The sequence below is a fragment of the Falco naumanni genome, chromosome 11 (genome assembly GCF_017639655.2).
Source record: "Falco naumanni isolate bFalNau1 chromosome 11, bFalNau1.pat, whole genome shotgun sequence".
Classification (NCBI taxonomy): domain Eukaryota; kingdom Metazoa; phylum Chordata; class Aves; order Falconiformes; family Falconidae; genus Falco; species Falco naumanni.
Window position 1 is genome coordinate 30,915,146 of NC_054064.1, and position 16,221 is coordinate 30,931,366.

A 16,221-nucleotide genomic window follows, 5' to 3' on the forward strand; every position below is an offset into this window, starting at 1 on the left:
CATGTATACTAACAGCATATTATGTTGTTGACCAAAACAAAACTGGAAAGTTTCAAGAACCACCACTGTATAATGTGATTACCACGGTGTCTGGTTTTGGGAGCCTCATTCTCTTCTTTGAGAGTTGTTATGCCAACATAGGAAAGAGAAAACCAAATGGAAACCAAGAAGGATATCATTTTCCCTGCCCCCCACCCCCCCTTCCTCTTCCTCTTGGGAGTGTTCCTGTTTGTCTGAATAAAACTTACCCATTCCAGTACCTACCTACTATTTAAGATTGCTTGCCAGCCTGGGAAGTTGTTATGCAGGTTGCCCTTAAATAGCTCACATTTGACTGTAGAGCACCTGTTAGTTGATTGGGAGACAGTAAAATTGAGGGCAAAGGCTTCCCAAACACAAAGGATTGCTTGTGGAAAAAGGTCTTGTTGATCTTGGATGAAGTTATAACCACCACTTGAAGACTTTAGTGAGGCATTGTATGGTGTACTAGGTCTGTACATGTGTTTCTGTGTGTGAAAAAACAACACCTGAGCTAAACAGACGAGAGCAGAGCTAAACCAAGTCTACTCCTAACGGTCTTTCTTCAGGTGTATTTTATGGAGCACTTTTGAAAGGACCTTTTGTGTAAGCCCCTTGGAAACTCATTTCAAAGCCCCTGCGCAGCAGTGCCGGAGCCTGTGGCCCACCATCCTGCTCAGAGCTTGAATCTTGTAGTTCACGTCTTTCCACTTCAGACTTTGGTCCATCACATCAGGTGTTCCAAACCCTGCAAGAGTTGTTTGCCTTGGTGGGAGGTGAAGGAGCTTGAAATAAAGCTTGAAATAAACAAGAATTTTCCAGAAAAGTGTTCCTGTTCATTCAACAGTTTCCACACACTGCTGCACCCTTAACTTTGCTTCGTGCCTCCTGCTTGCTGTGCTCTCTGGAGGCATTTATCCCTTCTCTTAGAGTCAGCTTTGTGTTCTGACTCATTCAGTATTGTGTTTGTGGTTAATTTTATGGGGTGAAGCAACTGGGATAACCTTGTGAAGATCAAAACAGAGTATTTTTAAGTGACACGGTTACAATATTAATTTACAAATACATTTAGGAATAATAGTGACATTCATTTGTTCTTTACAGGAACATGCTTGTTTTGAAACACAGACAAGCAAAAACTTTTCAAGATAACGTAGTTCTATGAAATATCTAGTTCATTTTCAGAAATGTTTTAAAAGAGCTACTCTAAACTGCCAGGATTCATGAAGCTGTTCCCCAGAAGGCATCACTCTAATCCAAAGGCCACCAGAGCCTCTGAACAACTTTTTGTTTTGCTGACTTGGTTTCCAGTAAAGGACTGAGTTATGAAACATGGTGACACCTCTTGGTCTTGCTGACTTGTATCTGTAGGATCTCCTTGCTCCTCAGGACCTCTGTTTTTGTGGTTCAACTGTAGTCTGCTGAAATAAGTTTGACTTTCTTAGTGAGAGTTGTTACCAACTGCAAAGCTTGTCAAAATTTCCACTCCCTTTCAGACCTAGAAAATTTAGTGAATTGGTGCAGTATGAACAATGTTGCCCAAAATGTTTACGGTGAACAAAGCCATACCACTATGTTTGTGGCAAACAGCTATATTCTGAATACTTGCAGGATCTTTTCAATAACCGCTGCGTCCTTTCCCAGCAGCTCTCTCAGGGGCTGCTGTGCTGCAGGCCTATGGCCAGGCTGCTTTGCACAGAAATGAGCTTTGCCATCAGGCAGGGCAGCCTGCCCCATCCGTAGTGCCTGAAGGAACTGTGGGAGCTGGTAGTTACTTCTTACCATTCAAGTTATTTCATACCTTTATTGTAACATTTCAACCAGATATGAGTTATTTCTTAACCACCATGCAAGGCAGCGCCTCTGCCATCTTGCCGAGTTTGGGATCTGCCACCCCACCACACAAACACACACACACACACACACACACCCCCACACACACCCTTTTATCTGAGTCCAAATGCCAGGATCAAACACAGTCCACGTGTTTGAATGTAAGGCATGCAGGCTCAGGTTGAGGGAAAGCCAAGCATTACACTGATCACGTGCAGCAAGCTGATCTTCTGCTGCAGTTTCTTTTTAAAACCTGATTATTTGTGCAGGCTGGATTCTGAAACATTTGGTTTGGAGCCGGACAAGCAGAACTGACAAACTGGCTGATTGCCCGATGCACTACAACAAAGGCAGAGAGAGAAGGAGCCTTTGGTGTCATTCAAGTGCTTGACTGTTTTTTCCAGCAGGTATTTTTTCAGTTCACAGCAGGCCATTGACACCAGAAAGTGCAGTAACAGCAGCCTCGGTGGTGAAACTGCCGATGTTACAATCGGAGGGAGATGAAGTGAAGTAGTCGTTGGAGTGGCAGTACCAGGAAATGGCTGAGACATCACATGGCAGAGGATGTGCAGTCTGTAGCAGAGGGACATATTTACTTACAGGCTAGACTTCCACCAGACTCGACCAAAGGCAGTTTTGGCTAGTTATTTGAATTACCTGACCCACTTGCAGTCGGAAGTCATTATATAGATAGTAACTACCTACCCCACCCTTGGTAGGCAGACAGACTCTTTGCCAAAATGGTCTAGCTCAGCTTTACAGAATATAAAATATTGTACCGTTCTAGTTAAAGCTGTCATTGCAAAGACATTAGAAGCTGCTGCGGTTCCAGTAAACTGCTCCACTTCTTGGCATTTGATCATTGTTGAGAAAGGCTCTAGGATTTACATCTTACCACCACCTGGAACACAAATCATACGCACAGAGTAAGTCTGAAATTTTTCTTAAGGTGCAAATCACTTGCTTCTCCAACTTTCTCCAGGGAGAAAGGCTCCCTGGCCCTCTGGCAGTCAGGGAAGTTGCCCGTGACAAGGACTCCAGTAGGAGCTTTGCACAACCATTCATTTGAAGTGCTAAATAGAGACTCCAAGACAATTTTTCCTAGACTTTTTTGTTTTATTTTCTTGTAATGAAAGCTGCAGCTAACTTAGCACACATAACACCCTTGGTGATTAATTCTTGTTAATTGATGGATGGGTTGAAAATTTTATGCAAGATTCTTTTATTTTTTTATTACATTTGCAATCGCAAGTTACCATTTAAAAACAAATCATGTTACTATTATAATAATTCATAACTGTAAATTATTTTCCCCATAAATATATGAGATTTCACCAAAATCTGTGGCCTGCACCAATGTTGACCTTTAGCATAACCCCACAAATTATCACCAAAATAATATTCTGATCTTGCTTACACCAGAATATAGTTGGACAAAGTCCATGAAGAGACAATAGATTTATACTAATGCAGATGAGAGCAGGTCTGGTCCAAAATAAAGTGAGAGGACTTCAAATTAGAATGATGGTGGCCTTTGCTTGGATCGTAGGCACAGGTGATGATAGAAAAGGAAGAAAAGAACTGTCATGTCTTCTACTGCACGTATATCTCAGTTTAATTTTGCTTATATATTGTGAGACTTATGTGAGTCTTTTGTGAGACCTCAGATACCGATACTTGAGATGCTGGGATGGGTTGAAGCAGTTCATTTAGCAGAAACTGAAGTGAAAATTCTATTTCCTTCAGAGGTAGCTTCTCAGAGTCCAGGTGGTAATATTTGATTTGATAAAACCAAGGGACCATCTTGCTTGTCCTCTGCAAAACCAGTGACTATTTGCTGAAGTTGCTGTCTGTATGCATGGGGCTCATGTATTGCTGCTGACTTCTCTGTGCACTACATGCTTGCTGCCTGGGTTGGGTAGGCTTGGGAGAGACCACAGAGAAGTTAAAAATTATTTGTGCTCCTATTCTCTTGATTCATATGTACGGTGTTAAGGACAATGTGTCACATTGGGCTGGATAGGGGATTTTAATGCACTAAGGCAAAAATCCATAAAGGACATATGCACCCAGCTCTGAGGCAGGGATTCAGAAGTCTTAATTAGGATGCTACGTTGCCTGCACAGTGAGTTAGGAGAATTCAGTGTCTAGTAATGGGATTCACATGTACAAGTACTCCATGCCAGGGGACTGAGCTAGTGAGCTGGAAAAATGCTGAAGAAAAGGATACATTTCTGCGCTTCAGTTGGTACCTAAGCCCTTTTCTTGGATCTGACCCTGAATGCTGAAGTTTCAGTGATATATACCAGTCAGCTTATGTTTACAATTGCACTGAGTTTCCTTAGGGAAATAAATCAAATTAAACATTTTTTTATTTGACCCTGTTATTAAAGTAGAAAGCTGAACACCAAACTGCACTGGAGGCCTAATGCTATACCGGAGCCACACTTCCCTTGTTTCTATTCTGTTTATGAACGCCCTTCATCAACTAATCACTGTTTGGCACAGTATTAAATTTAATCACTGAACTCCAAAACGTTGTAATGTGTCTACCTACTCCATGGTTCCATTTGGATGGAAATTTTCTATCTCGTTTAAAGACTATTAAAGCCCTGCCTTTCTTGTTCAGAACAAAAGGGTATTGTTTACTTTGTTTTTTGTTATTTTCGTATTCAACAAAAGACGATTATTCCGTCTCCTCAGTGCTGAGATCCCTGTGAACATGTAGACCTCCCTCCACTTGCTTTTCTTTTCCCTGGGTGACTACAAAATAGAAAAATTTTCTTCACACAGAAGCTTACAGTTGAAATGCACAAAGGCAAACGTTACTTATCTAAACTTTCAAGGTTTTCCTAACAAAGGTATTAATCAAAAAGTGGATGTGAGACATAATTGAATAATCAATGTTACAAGGCACAGCAGAAGCAGCAATGAGGTTAACACATATTTATGATTAAGGATTAATCTTTCATGAAATAAAAAGTTGTTTCAATCGAAACCTTTTGACCTTTTAAGAGAGATGCAGCAAACCCACAAACATATACTTGTTTGTTTGGATCCTATTATTGCCATCACATTATAACCTAGGAAGAATAGCTTTTCTGATCCTACAACTAGGCAGCCTGTGGGCCGGTGAGCAAGGTTCTGGCTTTTTGAGAGCTGGCAGCCCATTCACAGTGGGTTGACTTTCAAAAGACCCATTTATTAAATGACGCAAGGTGCAAATTATGACTCACTCTGCATAGCTTAAGTTTGTAAAAATCAACCTATATTCATCTTCCTAGCACCTACACAGCTGCATAATGTATTTGTTATCTCTAGGGTCCCGTTAACCCTTTCAGAGGCTTAAAAGTGATTTGCAACCCAGACAAACTGATGTTCTTATCTAGTAAACTAAGGTTTTTCTCTTTTATCAGTGGTGACCTAGTGAATGGCAGGTTTTCTTCTCTCTGACCAGGATTAGGTCACAGAGTGGCCCAGCAGTCTGGGTTTGAACATTACCTCCTGTTCTAACAGACCCCGTAAAAAATATGTTGATTGCTGGTGGTTTTTGCTGATATGTGACACTCTGTTTTCCAGGTCACAGCCAGATGAACCAGGTACTCTTCGACCTCTGAGTCCTCTAGTGATCTTGCAATGATACTGTAAGTAATTGTTGTTTATTATAAATAGCTTTTTAAGCGGAAGTTTGTTGCTAGTCTGGCACATTTTATTGGTTGAAACATTTCCTTGTATTTCCCACTTGTATTGCAACCTACTTTTTATCATAGATTTAAGGGTATGGGAGCAGTTTTGCTGTGTTTGCAAGGCCTTTAAAAGGACACAACCACCTCTTCACCTTCTCCACCCACCTCCTTCCCCATCTTCTCTCCTTTAAAGAGAGGACATCAGCAAATTTGGAGATTCAGGTGTGCTTCCTAAACCTGTGTCGATGAGGAAGGTCTACTGGTGCTGGAAATGGTGTGCAGCCACTTGTTCCTGTATTTCAGCTCTCCTTCCTCTCAGGAAACCCAACTTCAAGGGAAGGAAAACCCCAAATGACCTTTATACATATCATTGCAAAAAACGATGGTTGCTTAAAAAGAGAGTGTTACATGCATGGCTTCCTTTCTCCATCTATGCTTCTACTGCGCATGTTACAAATAATGACAGCTATTACAGGACTGGCTGTATGGGATGAACGCTGAAAAATGAAGCCTATCTTTCTTTGTCCCCTTGTGTGTAGCCCTAACTCAGCAGAATTATCCTTGTCTGGTAATATGGCCAGACTAGAGGAGGGATTGTACCTTCTCTTATTATGGTGGGTGAAGCAAAAAACCTTCCTCCAGTGTTGAATCAGACAGTGAAATTAATTTACTTCCTCTCTGTTTGTAAATACTGTGTGTTGGCTTTCTGCAAGCCCTGGTATGCTAACCTACTTGCAGAGACTCCAACAGAAAGGAAGTGGCAAAATTGCATGTAAGATTATTTACAGCAAACTAATGTGAAAAATGAACATTGGCCAGATACTTGTCCTTGTCTTTACTCAGGGAACACGTATTATACCCTGTGACTTTCATGGTCAATCACATCTAAACAGTGAATATGAGTTTCAGAACACATGTTCTTGTTTTAAGCAGATCGGAATTGAGTATGAAGATATATATACTGTTGTTTTTAAGCCCATAATAAAACTTACTGAATACTGATGAATAATAGATGCATTTAAAGGAAATTACGATGTGCTCCTGTTTAATCCTTGAAAGAAAAAAAGCAAAATCGCTTATGAGTCCTATGTAATGGTTTATTCTTTAAGACAGAACAATGGAGGCTTGGTACAAAACTGACTGGAATCAATAAAAGGAACCCCATTTTATGTCCCAGGTTTGTAGCCTACACAGAAGGCTGTTATGGCAGCTGCCACCTTTACTAATGCACCAGGGTTTGGACAAGGTTCCTCTAGGGCTACAGTGGTAATGGCTCTTAAGTCTGGCTGAAACAGGCTGATATTCCCTGTGGATCAGGCACAGAGGTGGACCAGTAACATGCACTCACCTGTGCGTTACGTCAGTTAGTCTAGTATGTGCTGTTCCAGTTGTAGCTCTTGTAAATTAAACAGAGAAATAAGTTGCTTTTTTGCTTTATGCCACTGCTGAAATATGATCCGAGGCTCAGGTAGATTCCAGCTGTGATCTTGCTCCTTGGTTATGAACATACATTTATGTTCTCAAGACATTAGAGCTCCTTCTACACAGGCAAAAATTGTAAAAACAAAATGAACAACGTTCTCTGTGTACAGTAGAGTTATTTAAAGTGCCTGAGGGTTTGAACATAAGCAGACACTGTGTTCACATACAATATAAGCAAGACTTCTGGGTTTTGGCATTTAAAATGACAATTAAAAATAGAGCAGGCATGTTTCAGCAACTTTATGGGATGCCATAAACATCCAGAAAAGGATTTCAGACAAAAGTAAAGATTCACAGTAAGGATTGTTTTCTTCTATTTGTGTCCTACCTCAGTTTTTAGTGTGATCTGTTGTGATACACCACAAAACTAATGAAATGAAAGTGAATGGCAGAAGGTAGTCTCACTCATGGGAAGCTATTGTACATGAGAAAGTGCTTATTTGGGAAACTCAAAGTTTACAGTATTTATGGCTCTGTTCAGGTAATTGTTTTAGCTTCCTGCTCAAGATTTTTCCAAAAAAACTTGAGGAGAAAAAGCCCCATACAAGTCAGCGAGGTGAAAGACACTCTCCTTCCTCAACACAGAAACCGACACAATGGACTCAAAATATCTCCCTGGCACAATTTTGTGTACCATGACACTACCTGAATGTTCTTAGATACATCTACCCCGGGAATGACATTACTGTGTAGTCAGTCAGCTATTCCCACTGTAGCCTCCTGGCAGCATGCCATGGATTATGATATTTTATATTGTATCACATACCTTTAAGCAACATAGTGTTTACAAATATGTAAGGCACCTCTTGTTGTGAATGTGTTTTGAGCGTTAAGCTAAGGTGAGAAGAAGAACCTGAATCTCAAGTTAAGGATTTAATAACAAGGCTTTTCTTCCTCAATTCCTTTTTTTCCTGCCAGTTGTAAACATTTGACAAAAATTGATCCTCAGCTTCTTTGGTTTTTTTATGCCTGAATTTCTCTTTAATCAACTCCAAAATCTCCAAAATGCTTTGAAATGTTGTTATGATATTGAGCAGAATTTCCTCTAGGATGGTCAGCTTTTTCCTAGCTGGGATGGTCCTCCCTAGATGGGAGACAAACTGCAGCTTGTTTTTAGGTTGTTCTGAAATCCATCTCTTTTCTTTATGACACTCCAGCAATGTATTTTGTTCTGTGCATGTGTTGAAACCACATAGCCATCAAGTGACACACCTAATGGTGCTCAGCCTAAAAAAATCCTGCCCCCCCGGCCAGCTTTCCTGGGTTTCTTTCAGTCCCCTCCTCACCACGGGAGTCACATGTGGTTCCTCTTCTTTTTTTTTTTTTTTTTTTTTTTTTTCACCTCTCACTTCTGCATTCTGAAAAAAATATAAAATCTTGTATAGTGGGGGTAGTTGTAGGGAATTTACCTTCTTCCTCCATGCAGAGGCCAAGGAACAGTTGGTCTCTCCTTTCTTGTCACTGGACACCAGCATTGGGATTGTTTTTCAGGAGAGTCAGGGCTAAGTGAGAATTAGGTTCCCTCTCTGAGTTAAGCAGTGCTCCACATTAGTGATCCAATGTCTCAGGGCAGGAGGGAGTAAGGAAACTGTTGGCTTTATCCTCCTTGGTGCACAAACCATTCCGCAGGGACTGGGGATTGGACACCTGCCAGAAAAGAGGGAGATAAAAGGTATCTTAGGGTTACATTTGTTGCCTGTGGCTGTGCATTTACTTTGTTTTAGTCCTTTCCCCTCCCCTTATCACAATTCCAGACTATGCAGGAGCTCTTTTCTCCCCTTTACCTGTGTTTATTTCCTTTAATTAGGTGATAATTTTACAATCTGAGGGATTCTGAGGCAATCCATTCTCCCTTTCTACCTTGTGAATTGTAGCCTCTTGTTCCTCACCTTGCCACAGTTGCAATGCCATGCTGATAAACAAAATTCAAAGGTCCTTTTTGGTTTTTTTACTTTTTACTTTGCATTCTCTTGCATTCCTGCTCGATGTGGCCCCAGCAGCTCTTTTCCCCATGTGGGGAGTACCAGGCATGTTCTGTAGGCCCCCTACTGAAATCTTTACCTCCCTGAAACATGACCTTAGGCTGGATCTCACCCTTCATGCAGGTGCTCAGCACAGAACAAAGTTCAGGTCCATGTAAGAGCTATTTCAGGGGCTTAAGTGGGCATGAGAAAGGGTGCATGAGGTAACACCCACCCTCTGTGCAGGATAAATTTGATGTTAACAGTAGTAAAACTGCTGTGGTGGGTAGTCTTTCTCTAGCTATGAGTGATGTTGTGTGCTTACTCCTTTACAACAGCAGCTATGTGAATTCTTCATTTATGCAATCAACCTGAAACAGTCTTGATTAAATAAGGTTTGTAATTGCTGCTATCACAAAAATTGTAATCGGAAAAGCAGTTGCAGTATGTCTCCAGAATGCTGTCTCCAGCTCATCTACCTTGCTGAACTTTGCAGATAGCTTCTGTGGTGAAGGAGATGTGGAACTCATCTGAACATGAGACAGATTTGAATGATCTCTTTCACCTGTCCAGCAACACAGAATTGTTCCTTGCCTTTCCTTTGCTCGTGCTTTGCCCAGGCTAGTCGTGACCAACAGAACTTCAGCTGTTTGGGCAAGTGTTTCACAAGCCACTGCACCTCAGTCTTAGGAAATTTGTCTTGCTGTTCAAAACAATTCCTCATACTCCTTGACATTCACTCCTATGGGTATTTGTAGACTGTTATGTCTGCCCTTACTTGTTGTTTAACCTAGCTCTGTCCTCATAAATCACATCCCCTCAGCTTTTTAGCTAGGCTGACTGCCTGTGCTCCTAAGTATGAAAAACCCGGGCTAAGCCTACCCTTTCAATGACTGCTGCTCATAGGATTTTATTGGTGGCACAAAATCATTGCTCCAGCCGTGATTTCATTCCTGGCTTATTGTGTGTTCCTTTGCTGATTACACTGACCTAAGGATCTATAGCAGCAGTTCCCTCGTTTTCTTTCCTGTGTGCTCCCACATACTCTTAAGACTTGTTGCACCTCCTCCCCCAACTTTAAAACCACTAATTCAGGCTCCCTGCCCCTGCTCCCCAAAAGCACATCTTCTGGGAGTAGTGGAGGCTGCAGGGAGTGTCCCTGCTGCCCCTGTTCCCACTTCCTTCATCCCTCACTCTTCGCTGAAGGACTTGTCTGCAGCCAGAAGCTGGTTCACAAGGACAGCTGGAAGGTAGGCTTCCACAGCACGTCTCCCAGGATCAGTGTCTGGTGGGTGCAGCTCCCTGGAGCTGGCTAAGGAAGAGTAACTCCCTGGATTCAAACCTCCTCTTCCCAGACCTGTGGCAAAAGCTGATGAGCAGGGAGCTGGGCCACATGTTCACCAGCCGGCATGGGGAAATTCTGACATTTTTGCCCGTCCTGTGGGCACCTGTCTGCATTTTTGGAGTGGCTTGTCTGGACTTAATGCGTAAGAATTTTAGGAGCTTTGTGGTGAGGCCAGAATGTGCTCTTGATTAAGGCATCTTTGAAGGTATCCAGATCATAAAACAAATTAATTGCCACAAAATACCACCAAGAAGAATTCAGGAGAACCCTGAAAAAGGTGCATTTATCCAGTTTATGAAAGTATTTACAGTGACTACGCCAAGGATTGAAAATAATTAGGAGTGGTATAAGGCAGAGGTATTACTTCAGGGTGCAGATCAGGCTTTGACTTTTAGGGAGAAGAAAGAAACTTCTTGTGGGCAGATTTGCCCATAGCTGCCTATTGCAAACTTCCTTTTACTTTTTTGTTAAGTTTTTTTTAGTGGTTACAACCACAGATACATAAGGACCAGAGAGATCCCTAATCTGGCATAGGATATCATTTTGTCACCATAGGGTATCATACCATCATGTGCAAAGTAGAGTATCTTCTCTTTGTAGCTGGTAAAAATCTGGAAATTGCAAAATGATCGTGAAAGCAAAAGACAAGATGTGATGGAAGACATTTATTTTCCTAAAACCTCAAAAAAATTAGACAAGCCTCAAGTCTGTACTGTGTTTCTTTCCTACTTGCACATTCATTTAAACTCCTCCACTCTCATCTGATTTGTTACTGTGTTAAGTGTGGCTGATTACTGCATTGCATTTTCTTTCAGGGCTCTTCCATCTCCAGGTTGGAAGAATCGTCTAATTGCCTTGTAGCAGAAGAATATTCGGTTCTAAATTTGGGATGACTTGTTGAAAAGCTGCTTTTGTTTCACCTCTGAACTGCAGACCCACCCTTTAAAACTCTGAACATTTATTTTGATTTTTCTGAAGACTGAATTGTATTCTGACATGAGAGGGTCCTATATGGCCGTGAATTAATTTAAATCATATATGGGAATTTAGTCTTGTTTAATGGCTTTGTTCAGTTATTCTACCTGCTCATTTATCTTTGCGTAAACATTACAATCATACAATCATTACATTTTCTCCTCTAAAATAAAGGAGATTCTTGTAAGAAACCTAACTCTCTGCATGCTTTCTTTGTTTTTGTAAGAGTGTACACATGCATTTTTTGATTTTGTTGAATAATTCCTTTAGCCACATTTTCCCCCCTCTGTTTACTTCTCTTCAGACACAAGGCAAGTACAGGAGAATTAATTCCAAGTGTAAAAACGAAAAATCTGGTTCCTCCCTCAGATCTTCATAATCATGGAGGTGTTGTATGTCTGTTTAAGCTGTTGTAGAAGAAACCAATGGTGTTCAGCAAATTGTATTAGTGTTTTCAAAACCACGGCATCATTTTCGGAAATTTGATTTTCTAGGTCCCAAATGAGAAAGAAGAAATGGAATAATCCACTTGGAAGTGAGGGTCTTTCTTTTCTGCCCGGTTAATAGCTTAGTAGGATTTGGCTGTGTAAACAACTATTTAACAGGAAAGGTTAGTCATTGCCATGCTTTGTTATGCTCCCTTACCAGTTCTTACGGGTTTTTTCTGGGCCTTTCTCATCAGGTCCATGAAGTCTGACCTCTTGTTACTGGCTTCTCATATTCCTTCGTTATATATCGATCATGCTAGAATGATGAAAGTCTATAGAAACTCCTGGAAATACGTGCATTAAGTATTGAGGCAGCCCAGGCACTTGCTACAAATTCATCAGAGTAAATCAGAAACAAAGGTGAAATCCCTTCCGAAAGTGAGGGTGAACATTTAAAATGAACCAGAGGAGATCTCATTGGAAATGTCCTCATTATCACTATCCTCTCTTCTTTAAAAAGCATGAAGACTGAAGCAGCCTGTCTGATATAACAGGTTCTGCACTAGTATTGCTCAAACAAATATGGAAACACTGCAGTTTAAGAATAGACTAGGATCTGCAAAAATGTGCTGTAATCCCTCTGACCTCCCCAATGAGCTGTGAGCGTCTTATAGGGAGAAGTGTGGGACCAAGCTAATAACCTTCGTGTTGGCTGTGTGAAACAGTTCCAGCTTTCTGGGCTGCAAAAAAATGGGAATCCTTGGTTTAAGGCTGATCCCATGAATTGCTAAATGGCCTCATGCCCACTGACTCAGGGCAGCATATATAAATTGGGTAATTACCTCCCATAAAACATCTCTCCTCTTGAATCTGGATGGGTCATTTTGTCCCATGACTAATTGCATGTCTCTTCACTGATATTTGATCCAGCCTCCACAGAAGGTAGTAGGAGTTAATTTTCTGATTTTCGTGGGAAAGGAATTGGACCCTGACTTTAGCAAGTTAGTTTCTCTGAGCAGACTGGTGTGTGGGGTGTTGCTTAACAGTGCAGTCAGAGCAGGAATTCTGCAAGAGCCACAGGCTGATGGCAATTCTTTTGGTCTCACTCAGGAGAAGACACTTGGCAGGCAGATCCATCCTCTCTAACAAGCAGAAGCACATATTTCTGTGGTTTGCTTTGCAAACACCTTTGCCTCAGAGATCGTGCATTTAGAGCAGTAAGAGTTGAGGGAAATGTAAGATGGTTTCTGTCTACTTCCCAGACCATTTCTAAGGAGAAAAAAAAACCACCCCAAAACAGCTGACTCGAACATTAAATAGAATATGTTTAAAGAGCCATGACATTTTTTTAGTGGGGATGCATTTAGAAAACTTCCTTTTTTTAAAAAAAACATGTTTATACTGAGAGTTGTGGACACAAAATTATTGCTACTTCGTACCTGTAACTGCAAAAGGAACCCTGTACCTCTGAATGTCAAACGTGGCTTTAATCTGCTTTGCAGCTTGTTTCGTTTTGTTTTTCTCTGTTTCATTTCCCTTTGCGGTGTTAAGCTCTGACCCTGAAAGGTGAGGAAGTGAAGGAAATGGAAGAGTGAAATTTGGGGAGTCTGACGCTAAAAAGTCAAGGGAACCACGGCACACTCTGTCTGGTTGTGAGATTGAAATGTAAGTAAGTGGACTCCTCAAATTAATTACTTTGGAACCCACTTATGTATGTGGACTCCCTTAAGCATAAGTCTTACATTATGTCATTGAGTTGGCATTTGGGCTTGATTTATGTTGGCACAAAAGTAGCTATAAACTGCACATGTGTGCCCATAGTAGCCCCTTTTCAAACAGAGCATGTTTATAGTAACAGGAAGCATGGCTGCAGCAGGAGCACACCGAGCCTCTGCTGTGTCAACAGCATCACAAATACAGGTATCCAGGATCTGCATGCTGCGTTCATTCATTTCCCATGTATTTCAACTCAGTCGGTAACCTGGAACACCATTACCAGAGATTAGTCGTTTGTTGATGGAGCTAAAATGACTTACTAGGTGAAATTTTCTCCGCTAAAGATATGTATCTGAACAAGAGCCACGATTCACATTTTAATCTTTTTCTTTCATACCCTATCTAATCTGTGGCTGATATTTCATGGTGATAATCTCCACCCCCCACCCCCCACCCCCCTCGGAGAATGAGGACACACTATATTAATTATATCTGATTCTGTAGTCACATAATTTATCTTTAAAAAGGTATGTGCTTTCCTGTCTGAATAAATTTGAAGCCTTCAGGTCATGTTCAGGGAAGTGTGAACTCATCACTGTTCTTTATAGTACATTAGAAACAGTTATATATATTTAAGCACTATTCAAGATTCCTTTTAGGAGACAGAAAGACAGGCATAAATGAAGAACAAAAAGAGCAGAGCATTTTTGGTGACTGAGAAAACTGTATTCTTTGGTTCCTCAAATGCATTTATTTGCATATTCAGTCTTCAGCTCATTTGCGTTGTGAGGTACTGTAAATAGGTACAAATAACCTTCTCCATGATCCACTTGGATCTGCTGTGTCTGTAGTGAAATAAGAGGGGGTTTATGCTTCAAGAATGCAGCATGCTTGAACATCTTCTCTGTGACATTGATGAAACCCTTCCCAGAAATGGAGAGATGAAGGTGAAGCGAGCCATGAGGGCCCTATCTCCTCCATCTGGGTTGACCTAAAGGCAGACTAGATGAGCTGCACACTGTAGGAGCTCCCTTTTGCAACATCCCTTTCTTCAGACTTCAAAGAAGTCTGTAACAGAGACAGTGTTGTGTACACAAAACAGTCTCCTCTAAGTTTCTAAGGAGAACTGATGATGCAGGAGGAATTCTTTTTTTCATGTGGTATACATCCCCCTCTTTCTCTCCCTCTGTTGCAAGAATCCTTATGTTGGTATTTAAATGATCCAGGAGATTTTTTTAGGGCACATCTCATATTGGGAGTTGGAAGAAAAAATATATTTACTGTTGTCTTGGAGAGACTGAGAGGAGATGTGTGTGAATCCTAAAGCCTAACTTCTAAATAAACAGTGTTGATGAAGTTTAGCTTGAAATAGGAGCTAGTACCAAGTCTTTTAAGTGGGTATACTCTACCTCTTGCACCTTTAGAGCTGACAGCAGGTTTAAGCATTGCTCATAGAAGCGCAGCCTTAGCCCAGTAAGCTATAGCATTAACCAAGGAACTTGGAGAGTTTGGTCTATTCTCAGATGTTACTGAAAAACAGCAGTAACTGCGTGTTGCTGTTCTTGCTCGGTGGATAGAGGTAATCGCAGAGACAATTTGAGTAGGCTACAGCAGTAGGACTGTTGTATTACTACTCACTGAGGACTTACACTCCCTTTGGTGATGGTATGGGAATATATTTCTATCAGAGGAATACATTTCCCACATCAAGGGTCTCAGGACTTGGTTATTTACTGATTGCAAGACAGATAAATTTTTCAAAACATTTGTAACCTACAGCATGAAAACCAGAGCCAAACAACCTGCACTTGGTGTTTTATTGCATGAAGTATTTCAAGTCTGATTGCTGAACCTAGCCCTTGATGTCCTAGCATGGTCACAGTTATTAGAGGATCATAGACACCGAAGGCAGTAGCTGTGATGCTCTGTTGGGTTTGGGCTGGGATATCTTTTTACCCCTTTTGTTGGAAAACTGTTTGCAGGTAAATGCTTAGTTTGAATTATCCTCCTTTACTGTTTAACTTAGGGGCATGTTGTTGTGTTTGGGACAATATTAGAACAGAATAACAGTCACACTTATCAGAAGGGTTGGGAAACAGATACTGTAGTGCTGAGTGGGTGTCATGGGGGAGGGTTTTTTAACTTCCCTGGATTAGTGCCCAGCACAGGAGTAGATGGTTGGAAGAATCACGTCGGCACAGAACTGCACATTGAGTCTCTGTGGGTGTGAGTTGAGGACACCCCACAGAAGCCTGTAATCCCATCTCTGTTCTCAAGAATAGCAGGCATAGGCAGCACAGCCTTCAGGAGCTCTCTGATGGCAAAAAGGGCTGTGGCAGTCTGCCCTGTCAGAGCAATGCTCATTGCAGCAGTATGGCCTTCAGATGCAAAAAGGTCTGTTTATTAGAAATTAAAACTTCTCTGTCCCACAGGTAAGAAACACAAAATTTCCAAAGTTCTGCAGCATGTTCTGACTGTTTGAGAGAAATGTTTCCCTTCAAATTCATTGAAGCCAGCACTTGAATCTGTTACTGCTCACTGTTCCTGTCTCACAGAGACCCACTGCCTCTGAAGGGCTTGTATCAGTGCAGTTTATTGGGAGGAGTAAGTGTTGCTGGCTCTAGCATTCAGTTTGTGATGTTTGTAAGGACTCAGAAAGTTAGGAGGTCTCCAAAGGCGCATGTTAGAAGGTTGCTGGAAACCAAATGGCTTGGTTTTGTGCCTTAACTTTCATTTGAAATACAACCCATGGTTCATGGTGTCCGTGTGTATTTGTG

At 41.3% G+C, this 16,221-nt stretch overlaps 1 protein-coding gene across 5 annotated transcripts in view; it reads left to right on the plus strand.

The window, feature by feature from the left end:
• The window catches only part of FGGY (FGGY carbohydrate kinase domain containing), a 325,709-nt gene that overhangs the window by 82,253 nt on the left and 227,235 nt on the right, over positions 1 to 16,221 (plus strand). For all 5 annotated transcript variants that reach the window (XM_040609878.1, XM_040609879.1, XM_040609877.1 and 2 more), the window contains one exon: positions 5,431 to 5,495. The gene's annotated coding sequence lies outside the window, so the exon portion shown is untranslated. The remainder of the gene's footprint in view (positions 1 to 5,430; positions 5,496 to 16,221) is intronic.